Consider the following 14,736-nt stretch of genomic DNA (forward strand, 5'->3'; position numbering starts at 1 on the left):
AGAGGGTTTTTCCCAGGGCTGAAATGGATAGCTCTAGAGGGCAATGATTTAAGGTGCTTGGCAGTAGGTACAGAGGGGAATTCATGGGTCCGGAGAGAGTGTTAAGTGCGCGGAATGCTCTTCCGGCGATGTTGGTGGAGGCCGGTACGATAGGCTCTTTTAACAGTCTCGTGGTCAGCTAAATGTAGCTCAGGGAAAAATAGAGGGCAATGGGTAACCCTGGAGAATTTCAATGATAAGGACATGATCACAGAGTTTGTGGGCCGATGTGCCTCTATTGTGCTGTAGGAATTATGTGTTTCTATGTTTCTATGACCTCTGGACGGAGTTGTCTGAGGAGAGTGGATCCGAAGGTCGGCTAAGCTCGCAAAAGCTCGACGGGAGCAAATGGACGACACTGTGAGCTCCAACGTTTGCACATTAGACTGTTTCATGAGAATGTGCCCCTTTTACATGTCGCTTTACAAACCATATATATGCTGAATTGTTTACCAGCATATTGTGTACTCTTTGTAAACATCGTACAACGTCCACCCAAACGAGATTTCGTAAGTTTCTCGGGACGGCGGCTACCATCACCCGGATGAAGCCGGGAGCCGAACCGATGATTTCAATCCCACTAATTTTTATTTTCTTGTAAGCCCTTTCTTTAGCTTTTGCAGGAGCTTTGTTCCCTTTTCGGCCAGAATTGGATATTTCCTGAATACTGAGAACTTCTTTATTTTTGGAATACACATGGCCTGCACCTTCCTCATCTTTTCCTAGAAACAAAAGCGATTGCTGCTCTGCTGAAATCCCTTGCAGATGTGGTTGGAGAAATGGCAGATGAGTTCAACCCGGACAAATAGAAAGATACAGCACACTATTATAGACAAGACAGTGTCAACGAGCAGAGGGATCTTGTTTGGAGCTATTGTTTGTGGCTCCATGAACATGGCTCCACAGTTTGCAGACGGTATAAGGATAAGTGGAGGGGCAGGTAGTTTTGAGGAAGTAGACAAGCTACAGAAGGACTTAGACAGGTCAAAGTAATGGTAGATGTACTGCTGTGTTGAAAGATGCATTGTCATGCACTTTGGGAGAAAATGAAAGGGTTTGCTATTTTCTAAATGGAGAGAAAACAGAAAGAAAACAAATCAGAGATTCACGGGGACCTTAAGGCCCTTGTGCGGGATTCCTTCAAGGATAATTTTCAGGTTGAAGAATGAAATCTACAGCACATTCCCGGCCCCTCAGCCCACAATGTTGTGCCGATGATGTAACCTTCTCAGGTTGAGTCTGTGGTGAGGAGGGCAAATGCATGTCAGCATTTCGACTCGAATATAAAAGGAAAGGTGGGATGCTGAGACTTTATAAAGCACTGGTGAGGCCTCACGTGGAGTATTGTGAACAGTTTTGGGTCTCTTATCTTAGAAAGATTGTGCTCAAAGTGGAGAGGGTTCAAACGAGGTTCACAAAAATGAATCCATGATTGAATGGCGTCATATTAGAAGTGCTGAATATCTCTAGACCCGCACTCACTGGAAGTTAGACGGAAGAAGAGTGATCCCATTGAAATCTATTGAATATTTAAATGCCTTGATCGAGGTGGTGTGGCGAGGATATTTTCTATGGTGGGGGAGTCGAAGACCAGAGGACAAAGACTTAGAAGAGCGGCTCGTCCTTTTAGAACAGAGACAAGGAGACATTTCTTCAGCCAGAGTGTGGTGAATTTGTGGATTTATTTGGCACAGGCGGCCGTGAAGGTCAAAGCTTTCTTTTTTTATATATTTATGGCAGAGGTTCTTGATTGGTCAGGGCTTGAAGGAATACTGGAAAAAGGGAGGGGATTGAGGCTGAGAAGTAAATTATATCAGGTACGATGAAATGGTGGAGCAGAATCTATGGGGCAAATGGTCTAATTCTGCTTCTAAATCCTACGTTCTCATGATAAGTTACTTTGTCTGAATGTGAAAAAAATAAATGTATTTGCCAAGTTGGATTAGCTGAAGATTGAGGTCACGAAGGTCACAGGATAAGATGCAGAAACTTGTTGAAACTTGCTTGTGCGAGCTGACAAAAGCTAGCAGCATTGCATACCAAGAATGAGGTAGTGTTAACTTTTATCCAACACTGTCTTGGTAAAAGAGGAACTGACTGCAGACGTGCAGTTCTAATTTTGTGCACCGACCGGAAGCATTCGTAGACTGTCTGATATCCAACAAATGCTTCTTGAAATCGCTCACTGAGTATATTTGGCTGTTGGCTATTGCCTAAAATTCACTATATAAATTTAAGAGATAACCTGATATTGGCGGAGTCGTAAGGCAACGGGATCACCTATTGAAGGGTTAACCGTACACCGATGTTTGTGTCTTTATTTCTGTTTGATCCCGGGATAAGTTCTTTTACAGTCCAATTCGGTAAAACAGGGTAAATCCGTCGAGAATAATGATGTGGGTCCCAGGGAGAGATGACTGGTTGATTTGATTGTGTAGGACCCATTTTTTGCATTGGTATGTGTAATAAACATAGACATGTCCATTAAGAATATCCCAGATGGTGGACACCCTGGGAGATGGAAGGTTGGGAGAGACGGACATAAACTGGAGTGGTGAGAGAGGGAAAGAGAGGAGGAGATTGGGAGCGTGGAACATAGAAGGGGAGGGAGGTATCAGATGGCGTGAGACGCAGGGAGAATTGCCGGTCTGATTTGACCGGGGAAGGTAGATCACGCACGAATAGTAGATGTAACTTTCATGGAATTTAAGAAGGCTTTTAACAAGGTCCAGTTTGCAGACTACATTGGAGGACGATGTGGAGCCCACGAACACCTCTCTGAGCAGTTTGATTGCGTTCAGCTATATGGCGGTTTGTATGAGAATGTACAAGGAGCTGTTAATAACCTTGCCGAAGAGGGTAATGTTGGTGGCGTTGTCTCTAACTATCGACACGATCAATGCCTCTCATCATTTATACACCTCTGTCAAGTCACCTCACATCATCCGTCGCTGCAAGGAGAGAACTGCGAGTTCACTGAAACTATTACGAGAAGGCATGCTCCCCAATCCGGGCAAAATCCTTGTAAAGATCCTCTGTACCATTCCTATAGGTTCCACATTATCCTTGTAGTGTGTTGACCAGAACTGAGCACAGTTTTACAAGTGGGGAGGGGGGGGGTCTTACCGGTGTGCTATAGGGCTGTCACATTACCTCTCGCTTTTGAACTCAATTCCACGGTTGATGATTACCAATGCATCGTATTCTTAAACACAGAGTCAAACTGCGCAGCCGCTCTGAGTGTTTGATGGGCTCGGACTCCAAGATCCCTCTGATCGTCCACACTGCAAGGTTTACCATTAGAAATATATTCTGACATTATATTAAACCTACACAAATGAACCACCTCCCACTTACCTGGGATGAACACAATCTGCCACTTCTCAACCCAGTTTTGCATCCATAAGACGATAAGACAAAGGAGCGGAAGTCGGAGTTTCGGCCCATCGAGTCTGCTTCGACATTTTATCATGAGTTAAACAATTCTCCCATTTAGTCCCACTGCCCCGCCTTCTCACCTTATCCTTTGATGCCCTGGCAATTTAGATAACTATCAATCTCTGCCTTAAATGCACCCAATTACTTGAAATCCACTGCCGCCCGTGGCAACAAATTCCACAGATTCACCAACCACTAGATAAAAAATAATTATTCGCATCTCTGTTCTGAATGGGCGCCCTTCAATCCGTAAGTCATGCTGGACTGGACTACCCCACCATGGGAATCAACTTTGCCACGTTCACTCTGCCTATGCCTATTAACATTAGAAATGTTTCTATCAGTTCCCCCCTCATTCTGCTAAACTCCGAGGAGTGCAGTCCAAGAGCGGTCAAATGCTCCTCATATGTTAACCCTCTCATTCCCGAAATCATTGTAATGAAGCTTCTCTGAACCCACTCCAAAGTCAGCTCAGCCTTTTTTTTTAAATAAGGATCCCAAAACTGCACACAGTGCTCCAAGTGAGACCTTAGCAGTACCTTATAGAGCCTCAACATCGCTTCCTTGCTGCTGTACTCTATTCCTCGAGATATAAATGCCAACATTGCATTCGCATTCTTCAGCACCGACTCAAGCTGGAGGTTAACATTAAGGGTGTCCTGAACGAGGACTCACAAGTCCCGTTGCATCTGAGAATTTTGAATGCTCTCCTTATTTAAATAATATTTTGTCCCTTTATTTCTTACCAAAGTGCATGACGGTACACTTTCCAACATTGTCTTTCCTTTGCCACTTCTTTTCCCATTCTCCCAATCTATCCATGTCTCCCTGCAGACATTCTGTTTCCTCAACACTACCGGCCCCTCCACCTATCTTTGTATCATCAGCAAACTCAGCCACAAGCCATCTATTCCTTAATCCAAATCGTTGACATACAGAGTAAAAAGAAGCGGCCAGAACACGGACCCATGTGGAACACGATTGGTAACCGTCAGCCAACCAGAATGGGATCCATTTATTCCCACTCTCTGTTTCCTGCCACGTATGTAACTTTCCCGTAATTCCGTAGGCTTTTATCTTCTTTAGCAGCCTTATGTGCGGCACCTTGTTAAAGGCCTTCTGAAATTATGACCCTTCTACAACAAAGCTTTGCCTTCTGTGGGCAAGCCAGTTCAGGTTCCACAAAGCAATGTCCCCTTGGATCCCATGCATCCTTTCTTTCTTAATAAGCATTGCATGGGGTACCTTTTCAAATGCCTTGCCGAAATCCTTTAACACTAAATCTACTGTTCTTCCTTCATCAATGTGTATAGTTACATCCTCTAAAAATTCAATCAAGCTCATAAGGCACGTCCTGCCCTTGACAAAGTTATGCTGTCTATTGCTTAACATATTATACCTCCCCAAATGTGCATAAATCCCGCCTCCTACAAAGGATTACTTCGGCAGTTTGAACGGGGCACGACTGCGCAAGCGCGTGATAGTTGGCCCGTGAGGCAGTGGGAGAGTTTAAAAAGCGAGCAGATTAACGGAGCGGGGGACGTAGTGGAGGGAGACAAATTAGGAATGTTTTGGCTCCACAGGCTTCGGCGAGATGCTGAGGACGAGCTTGCTCCCAATTAGGAAAGGCCAGGTAATCTCCTTCAATTAATCTAATTAGTTTAGGTGTAGGAAATGGAGGCAGCAGTTAGGGCAGTCGAGTGCTCCGTTAACAATATGTGAGAAGTCAGGGCGAGCACAAATGTGCCTGATGGCCACACCTGCAAAAGTTGCATCCAGATACAGCTCCTGACAAACCGTGTTAGGGGGCATAATAACTTCAGATCATTCGTGAGGCAAAAAGGGAACTAAAAAGGAGTTTCTAGGAGACACTCACCCCTAAATGTCAGGAGGCAGGTATCTGGGTGACTGTGAGCGGAGGGAACAGGAATAGACAGAATGAGCAGAGCACCCCTGCGGATGTTCCCACCAACAATAAGTATATCGTTTTGGAAACTGTTGGTGGGGACGATCTACCAGGGACAATTTGTAGTGGTCACGTCTCTGGCAGTGAGACTGAATCCTCAGCTCAGAAGGGAAGGAAGGAAAACAGGAGAGCAGTAGTGATAGGGGATTCGATGTTTGGGGGGAGAGATAGGAGGTTCTGTGGGAGAGATCGTGAATCCCGGATGGTCTGTTGCCTCCCTGGTGCCAGGGTCCGCGATATCTCGGTCGAGTACTCAGTATTCTCATGAGGGAGGGTGAGCAGCCGGATGTTGTGGTCCATGTAGGGACAAATGACATGGATAGGAAGAAGGAGGAGGTCCTGCAAAGAGAGTTTAGGGAGTTAGGTGCAACGTTGGAGGACAGGATCTCCAAGGTTGCAATCTCAGGATTGCTACCCGTGCCACGTGCTAGTGAGGCCAGAAATAGGGAAATAATGCAGCTAAATACGTGGCTATGGAGTTTGTGCCGGAAGGATGGCTTCATGTTTCTGGACAATTGGGCTTTGTTCCCGGGAAGGTGGGACTTGTACCGACGGGACGGGTTGCAACTGAACTGCTGGGGGACTAACATCCTTGCGGGAAGGTTTGCTGGTGCTGCACCGGGGAGTTATACTAGATTTGCGGGGGGAGGGGAATCATAGTGTTAGAGCAGATGGTGAGGTGGGGAAGGATAAAGGTCATGCGAGAGCTGCAAGTACAGTGCATGGAGTAAAGCCAGATCTAACAATTCAGGAAAGAGAAACAGAATAAAGGTTGTAAAGGTAGTTAGGTAGAAGGGCTAAAGTGCGTGTACGACAATGTAAGAAACATCAGGAACAAAGGTGATGACAAATTGCCCATACAATTTCTCAGTTCTATCCATACTGACTCTATATCTCCTGATTCTATGTCACACCTCGCAAGGGACTGAATTTCATTCCTCACCAGCAGAGCCAGCCCACCCCCTCTGCCCACCTGTCTGTCCTTTCAATAGGACGTGTACGCTTGATTATTCATTTCCCAGTGAAAAGTGGCAGATACGTTCACCTCGGAGAAGTGTGAGGTGGTACTTTGGAAGGACGAACTCCAAGGCAGAGTACAAAGTAAATGGCAGGAGGCGTGGTAGTGGGGAGGAGTAGCGTGTTCTGGGGGGGGGGGGGGTGGTACATGTCTACAGTTCCATGAACGTTGCCTCACAGATAGTTAGGGTAGTTAAGAAAGTCTATGGGGTGTTAGCTTTCATAAGTCGAGTGATAGAGTTTTAAAGTCGCGATGTAAAGATGCATCTCTATAAAATCCTGGTTAGGCCACACTTACTGTACTGTGTCCAGTCTGGTCGCCTCAATATAGAAAGAATGTTGAAGCATTGGAAAGGGTACAGAAGAGATTTACCAGGATGCTGCCTGGTTTAGAGAGTATGCATTATGATCAGAGATTAAGGGAACTGGGGTGTTACTCTCTGGAGAGAATGAGGATGAGAGGAGACATGATAGAGGTATACAAGATATTAAGAGGAATAAATAGAATGGACAGTCAGCGCCTCTTCCCCAGGGCACCACTGCTCAATACAAGAGGACATGGCTTTATGGTAAGGGGTAGGAAGTTCAAGGGGGATATTAGACGAAGGTGTTTTTACTCAGAGAGTGATTGGTGGGTGGAATGCACTGCCTGAGTCAGTGGTGGAGGCAGAAACACTAATGAAATATAAGAGACTACTAGACAGGGAAATGGAAGAATTTAAGCTGGGGGGTTATATGGAGGGCATGGTTTAAGCATCGGCACGGCATTGTGGGCCGAAGGGACTGTAACGTGCTGTACTATTCTATGTTCTATGTTGTAACATTGCCATTCATTTCTTATTCGTCATTTCCACCCATAAAGCCTCACTTAGACGAATTGTCTTCCCTGTCCTGACTGTCCACTGCGGTAACATTTTCTCAGCCTAGTAATGTCACCCCTCCTCCTTTAATTCCTTCTTCTTTCTCACGACTAAAAATAGGGAAACCCGAAATATCGTGCTCTCCTGCTTGCTCCTCCTACACCCAATTCTTAGCAATGGCTACAATGTCATAGTTCACTGTATTGATTCATTCCCTGAGCTCAACCGCCTTTTTTAAAGCGTCCTTCAGTGAAATATGCGGAGCTCAGGGCACCAGTCGCATTATGTATAAACTCTTGATATCTGACTTTTTCTACGATCTTAACATCATCTATCTCCATAGCGACTCCGCTCTTTGCTCTGGAGTTCTGAATCGCACCCCCCTGCAACTCGACTTAAGAAACTCTCCCAAAAAATCTCATGCACAGTACTGACAAACCTTCCCGCTTGGATCTCAGTTCCCCTCCAGTTCCGGTGTAAACCGTATTCCATCTCTTATATACAGATCCCACTTTCCTTGGAAAAAAATACAATGATTCCAAATTTTAGATTCCACCCGCTTACACCACGTCCTAATCAGTATGGTCTTCCTAGGTCTGGGCACACTGAGACGGGTGGTGGTCCTGTCCTTTAATTTCAAAGCTAAATCCCTGACCTCACTTTGCAAAACCACCTTCCCGGACATACCGATTACATTTGTACATATATGCTGCTCACACTCTCACTTAAGAATCACAGAGAAGGAATGGTGTGCTGAGAAAAGAGGAAGGAAGTGGAGGAGAGTGGGGCCACAAAAGGGTGTTTAAATTGCAGCCGTTGGAGCAGAGGATGTGAGTTACCATTTTCCTGCTCCCATTTCTTTGCTTGGAGTCAGCTTAAAAGCCGAAATCCACTGACCCATGGCCAGGAGTCACAGACAGAGCGAGAATCCCCCCATACAATCCCATCGCTCACTCCTGGAAACATACACTGAGTAACGCTCCCTCCGCAATGATCCATCACACACAGCTGAGGTCAGTCACAGAGTGCAGCTCCCTCCACACCGTCCCAACACACACTCCGGGGTCATACACGGAGTGAAGCTCCGTCCACACCGTCCCAACACACTCTTCCAGGATCAGATAACCAGCGAAGCTTCCCAAATATTATCTCATCTCACTCCCGGAGTCAGACATGTGAAGTACCTCCCGCAACATCGCAGTACACTTCACTAGAATGAGAAAAAAGTACGAAACCCTCTCCCTCCTTCGTTTTCCCCACTCACCAATACCCAGCCTTTCGTCTTTACAGTAGTCTCGAATTGTGTGTGTCTCTCGGAGATGGTGTGCGTGTGTGTGAGCGGATTGTGTGCTGCCGTTAGAGGAAGGAAGGGGAGGGGAGAGGAGGCCAGGGAAAGGGGGGTGAGAATGCAAACACTGATGCAAGTGGTGTAGAAGCACATGACCGGCCTGTGCATGCAGAGTTGTGGAGAGATGCAGATCCTGGCGATCGATAGCCATGGTACGGTGGGAGGTGATACACCAGCCATCATCTCTCCATCATACTTCCCACAATTGCCTGTGTCACAGTGTGGCAGGAGAGTGGAGGGACGACGTAGATGGGGAGCGTTTAGCACATGGAGAGTATCACCGAGACGGGGAGGAGTGTATGGGTACGTACGGGATAACAGAGACGGGGAAGTGTGCAGGAGGATTTTTGGGTCACGGAGACGGGGTTGCTTGGAACTGAGGGATGGGTGACGGAGAAGGGAGTGGTGTATTGCAGACAGTGTGTGATGGTGACGGGAAGTAGTGTAGGGGAGAAAGTTTGACGGGGTTTAGAGGGATTTTGCAGAGAGAGGGTGTTAAAGTGTTTTCGATTGTTTTGGAATTGCATTGCATGTTAACGTTATACCAATATGTCCTTCCTATCGGCATCCCTAATGACCCTGAGTTCATCCAGTTCCATTTCCAACTCCTCAACGCGGAGTGTTAGAAGCTGCAGCTGGATACACCTAAGACCATAAGACTCAGGAGCAGAGGTCGGCCATTCGGCCCATCGAATCTGCTATGCTATTTTATCATGAGCTGATCCATTCACCCATTTAGTCCCACTTCCCACACCTTCTCACCATAACCTTTTGATGCCCTGGCTACTCAGATACCTATCAATGTCTGCCTTAACTACACCCGATGACTAAGCCTCTACTGCCGCCCATGACATCAAATTCCAGCGATTCAACACCCTCTGGCTAAAAGAATTTCTTCGCATCTCTGTTGTGAATGGGCGCCCTTCAATCCTTCATTCATGCCCTCTCGTAATAGACTCCCCCACCATGGAAAACAACTTTGCCACATCCACTCTGTCCATGACTTTCAACATTCGAAATGTTTCTATGAGGTCCCCTCTCATTCTTCTAAACTCCAAGGAGTACAGTCCAACAGCGATCAAACGTTCCTCAAATGTTACCCTCTCATTCCCGGACTCACTCTAGTGAAATATCTCTGAACCCTCTCCAACGTCAGCACATCCTTAATTAAATAAAGAGTCTGAAACTACACACAGCACTCCAAGTGAGATATTACCGGTGCCTTATAGAGCTTCAACATCACATCCCTGCTCCTATAATCTATTCTTCTAGAAGTAGACAATTGGTGCAGGAGTAGGCCATTCGTCCCTTCGTGCTAGCACCGCTAATCAATGTGATCAGGGCTGAACATCCACAATCAATACCCTGTTCCTGCCTTCTCCCAATATCCCTTGACTGTGCTATCTTTAAGAGCTCTATCTAACTCTTTCTTGAAAGCATACAGAGAATTGGCCTCCACTGCCTTCTGAGGCAGAGCATTCCATAGAACCACAACTGACTGGGTTATTTTTTTTTCCTGAACTCCGTTCTAAATGGGCTACTCCTTATTCTTAAACTGTGGCCTCTGGTTCTGCACTGCCCCATCATCAGGAACATGTTTCCGGCCTCTAGCGTGTCCAATCCCTGAATAATCATATATGTTTCAATCAGATCCATTCCCATCCTTCTAAATCCCAATGTATACAAGTCCAGTCGCTCCAATCTATCAACACCTGACGGTCCCGCAATCCCGGGAATCAACCTCGTGAACCTATGCTGCGCTCCCTCAATAGCAAGAATGTCCTTCCTCAAATTTGGAGACCAACGCTGAACACAATACTGTAGATGTGGTCTCACGAGGGCCCTGTGCAACTGCAGAAGGACCTCTGCTCCTATACTCAACTCCACTTGTTATGAAGGCCATCATGCCATTAGCTTTCTTCACTGTCTGCTGTACCTGCATGCTTACTTTCAGTGTCTGATAAACAAGGACACCTAGATCTCATTGTACTTTTCTTTTTCCTAACTTGACACCATTCAGATAGTCTAGTGGTTCTCTCTCCCCTCCCCCTCTCTCTCTCTCTCTCTCTCTCTCTCTCTCTCTCTCTCTCTCTCTCTCTCTCTCTCTCTCTCTCTCTCTCTCTCTCTCTCTCTCGCTCTCTCTCCTTGAGAATAGGAGCGGGGAATTGTGGGATTTTACCTCACCTTTCCTGCTGGTCAACAGTTGGCAGAATAATTTGCTTTCGGGATAGAGCTGTTGTTGTTCAGGATGCACGTATTCCTGAAACAGTTCCTGAGACTGGTGGTCTGGCAGAGGTCCCGAATGGAATTCACGATTGTCCTGGATTCAAGGGTCGAATAAAACTCAAGGACTTTTTGTCGATATTGGCACCGGGTCCTGTTCATCTCCTGATATTGTTCCCCAAGAGTCAGCTGGTCTCGTTCGGAAGAGATCAGGGAGAGGCGAAACTCTGTCAAGAAGAAAAGAGAAATTTACAAAAGTGTCGGAAGGCTAGGTAATATCTAAAAGATTATAAGGCTTGCATGAAGGATCTTAAGAGGGAAATTAGGTGAGCCAGAAGTGGTCATCTGAAGCCTTGGCGGATAGGATTAACGAAAACTCCAAGACATTCTACAAGTACCTGAGGATCAGGAGGATAAAACTTGATAGAATAGGACATATGAAGTGAGGCAGTGGAAAGGTGTGCAGGAAACAGCAGAGGTACTTAATGAATACTTTGCTTCAGTATTCACTATGGAAAGGATCTTGGTGATAGTAGTGATGACTTGCAGCAGACTGGAAAACGAGCATGTATTTATTAAGAAAGCGGATGTGCTTGGGCTTTTGGAAATCATCGTTCGATAATTCACCGGGACTGGATGAGATGTGCACCAGGCTACAATGAGAGGCTAGAGAAGAGATTGTTGAGCCTCTGGCGATGATCTTTGCATCATCAATGGAGACGGGGTAGGTTCGGGAGTATTGGAGAGTTGCGAATATTGTTCTTTTATTCAAGAAAGAGAGCAGAGATAGACCATGAATTTATAAACCAGTGAGTCTTAACTGAGTGGTTAGGAAGTTGATGGATAAGATCCTGAGAGGCAAGATTTATGAACATTTGGAGAGGTATGATATGATTAGGAATAGTCAGCATGGCTTTGCCTAGGGCAGGTTGTGCCGTACGAGCTTGATTGAATTTTTTGAGCATGATACTAAACACATTGATGAAGGAAGAGTAGTAGATGTAGTGTATATGGATTTCCACAAGGCATTTGATAAGGTACTCCAGTTAATGATTATTGAGTAAGTGAGCAGGCATGGGATCCAAGGGGACATTGTTTCATGCATTCAAAACTGGCTCATAGAAGGTAATGAGTGGTTTTAGACGTGTCATATTTTGCATGGAAGTCGGACACCAGAGGAGTGCCTCAGGGATCTGTTCTGGGACCCTAACTCCTATTGATTTTTTAATGACCTAGATGAGGAAGTGCAGCGTTGGGTTAGAAAGTTTGTTGCTGACACAAAGGTTACGGGTGTTATGTACAGTGTGGAGGGCTGTCAGAGTATACAGTGGGACCTTGAGAGGATGCAAAACTGGGCTGAGAAGTGGCAGATGGATATCAACCCAGGAAATTGTAAAGTAGTTCATTTTGGTAGGTCAAATATGACGGCAGAAAATCGCATTAATCGTAAGACTCTTGGCAGTGTGGAAGATCAGAGGAATATTGGGGTCCGAGTCCATATGACCCTGAAAGCAGCTGCGCAGGTTGACCCTGTGTTTAAGAAGGCATATGGCAAGTGTGACAGTGGGAAAGTGTGTATGGAACCAGAGGAAATAGCAGAGGTACTTAATGATCACTTTGCTTCAGTATTCACTATGGAAAAGGATATTGGTGAAGTAGTGATAACTTGCAGCAGTCTGAAAGGATTGAACATGTGTAAAAGTCACTGGGACCGGATGAGATGTAACTCAGGCTACCATGAGAGGCGAGGGAGGATATCACTGAGCATCTGGCGATGATCTTTGAATCATCTGTGGGGATGAGAGAGTTCCTGGAGGAGTGGAGGGTTGCGGATGTTGTTCCTGTAGTCACGAAAGGGAGTAGAGATAGCCTAGGAAATTATAGACCAGTAAGTCTTACACCTCCGGTTGGTAAGTTAATGGAGAAGATCCTGAGAGGCAGTATTTATGAACTTTTTGAGCGGTATGATATGATTAGGATATAGTCAGAATGGCTATGTCAAGGGCAAGTTGTGCCGTACGAGACGGATTAATTTTGCTGAGGATGTCACTGAACACGCTGAAGAAGGAAGAGCAGTAGATGTATTGTACATTGATTTCAGCAAAGCAATTTTTAAGGAACCCCATGCATGGCTTGTTGAGGATGTAAATAGGCATGGGATACAAGCCCACTTGGTCTTGTGGATCCTGAAATGTTTTGCGCACAGGAGACAAAGAGCGGGTGTGGATGGGTCATTTTCTGCATGTAGGTCGGTAGCCAGTGTAGTGCCTCAGGGATCTGTTCTGTGGCCCTTACGGTTCGTGTTTTTTTTATATATTATTGTTTTTAATTGACCTGGATGAGGAAGTGGAGGGATGGGTTAGTAGGTGTGATGATGACACAAAGGTTGGAGGTGTTGTGGGTAGTGTAGAGGGCTGTCACACGTTACAGCGGGACATCGATTGGATGCAGAACTGGTCTGAAGTAGTAGAAAGAGTTTAACCCCGATACCTGAAAACTGGTCTATTTTGGTAGGTCAGTGATATGGCAGAATATAGTATTAATGGTAAGAATCTTGGCACTGTGGAGGATCAATGAGATCCTGGGGTCCGAGTCCATAGGAGGCTCAAAGCAGCTGCGCAGGTTGACTCTGTGGTTAAGAAGTGGCATGGTGTATTGGGTTTCATCTATCGTGGAACTGAATTTAGAAGCCGAGAGGTAATGTTGCAGCTTTATAGGTCCCTGGTCAGACCATTGGAGTACTGTGCTCAGTTGTTGTCGCCTCACTGAAGAAAGGATGAGGAAGCCATAAAAAGATTGAAGAGGAAATTTGCAATGATGTTGCCTGGAATGGGGAGCATGCCCTGTGTTAATAGGTTGGGTAAACTCGGCCTTTTTTCCTAGGAGCGACGGAGGATGGAAGTGACCTGATAGAGATGTATAAGATGATGACAGGCATTGATAGTCTGGACAGTCAGAGGCTTTTTCCTACGGCTGGAATGGCTATCAGGAGTGGGCACAGTTTTAAGGTGCTTGGAAGTAGGTAGAGAGGTGATGTCAGCGGTAAGCTCTTTACTGAGAGAGTGATGAGTTAATGGAATGGGCTGACGGCAAAGGTGGTGGATGCAAATAAGATAGGGTCTTATAAAAGACTTTTGGATAGCTGCATGGAGCAGAGTAAAATAGAGGGATATAGGTAACCATAGTAATTTCTAAAGAAGGGACATGTTCGGCATAACTTTGTGGGCCGAAGGACCTTAATGTGCTGTAGGTTTCCGGTTTTCATGAAAACTACGCAACTCAGAACATGGGCCCCAGCAACATACCATCCAGGACTCTCGTTCTCCTCCACAGAGTCTCTGTTTGTTACCCATATTAACGAATCCCTGTCACGACAACTCGCCTCTGCTCTCCCTCACATTCCCTTCTGAGCTACAGAACATTAAATAGAGCCACCAAACTGCTGTTAGCAACTACCAACACACACACACACACACACACACACACACACACACACACACACACACACACACACACACCACACACACACACACACACACACACACACACACACACACACACACACACACACACACACACACCAGCCGAACTGTGTGGTTGTGTATGTGTGTGGGAGACGGTGTGCGGGGCTTGAGGTCGGAGTGGGAATATATGGGTGGTGATAAAGTAGGAAGACCAACGAAGGGGAGGAGAGAAGAGGCCTGGGAAAAGGTGTTAAAATTGCAGATATGAAGCAAGTGGTGAGGAACCACACGACCGGCCTGTGCATACTGAGCTGTGGATAAACTCAGATGCTAGTGATAGATATCCAGTGGAGGGGGCGAGGTGTTTATACTAGACGTCAT

General features: G+C 45.9%; 1 protein-coding gene across 2 annotated transcripts in view; it reads right to left on the bottom strand.

Moving 5' to 3' along the window:
* The window catches only part of LOC140719953 (oxidized low-density lipoprotein receptor 1-like), a 59,219-nt gene that overhangs the window by 22,003 nt on the left and 22,480 nt on the right, over window positions 1-14,736 (bottom strand). For both annotated transcript variants that reach the window (XM_073034868.1, XM_073034869.1), the window contains one exon: window positions 10,853-11,118. The gene's annotated coding sequence lies outside the window, so the exon portion shown is untranslated. The remainder of the gene's footprint in view (window positions 1-10,852; window positions 11,119-14,736) is intronic.

Source organism: Hemitrygon akajei, unplaced genomic scaffold, assembly GCF_048418815.1.
Source record: "Hemitrygon akajei unplaced genomic scaffold, sHemAka1.3 Scf000033, whole genome shotgun sequence".
Lineage (NCBI taxonomy): Eukaryota > Metazoa > Chordata > Chondrichthyes > Myliobatiformes > Dasyatidae > Hemitrygon > Hemitrygon akajei.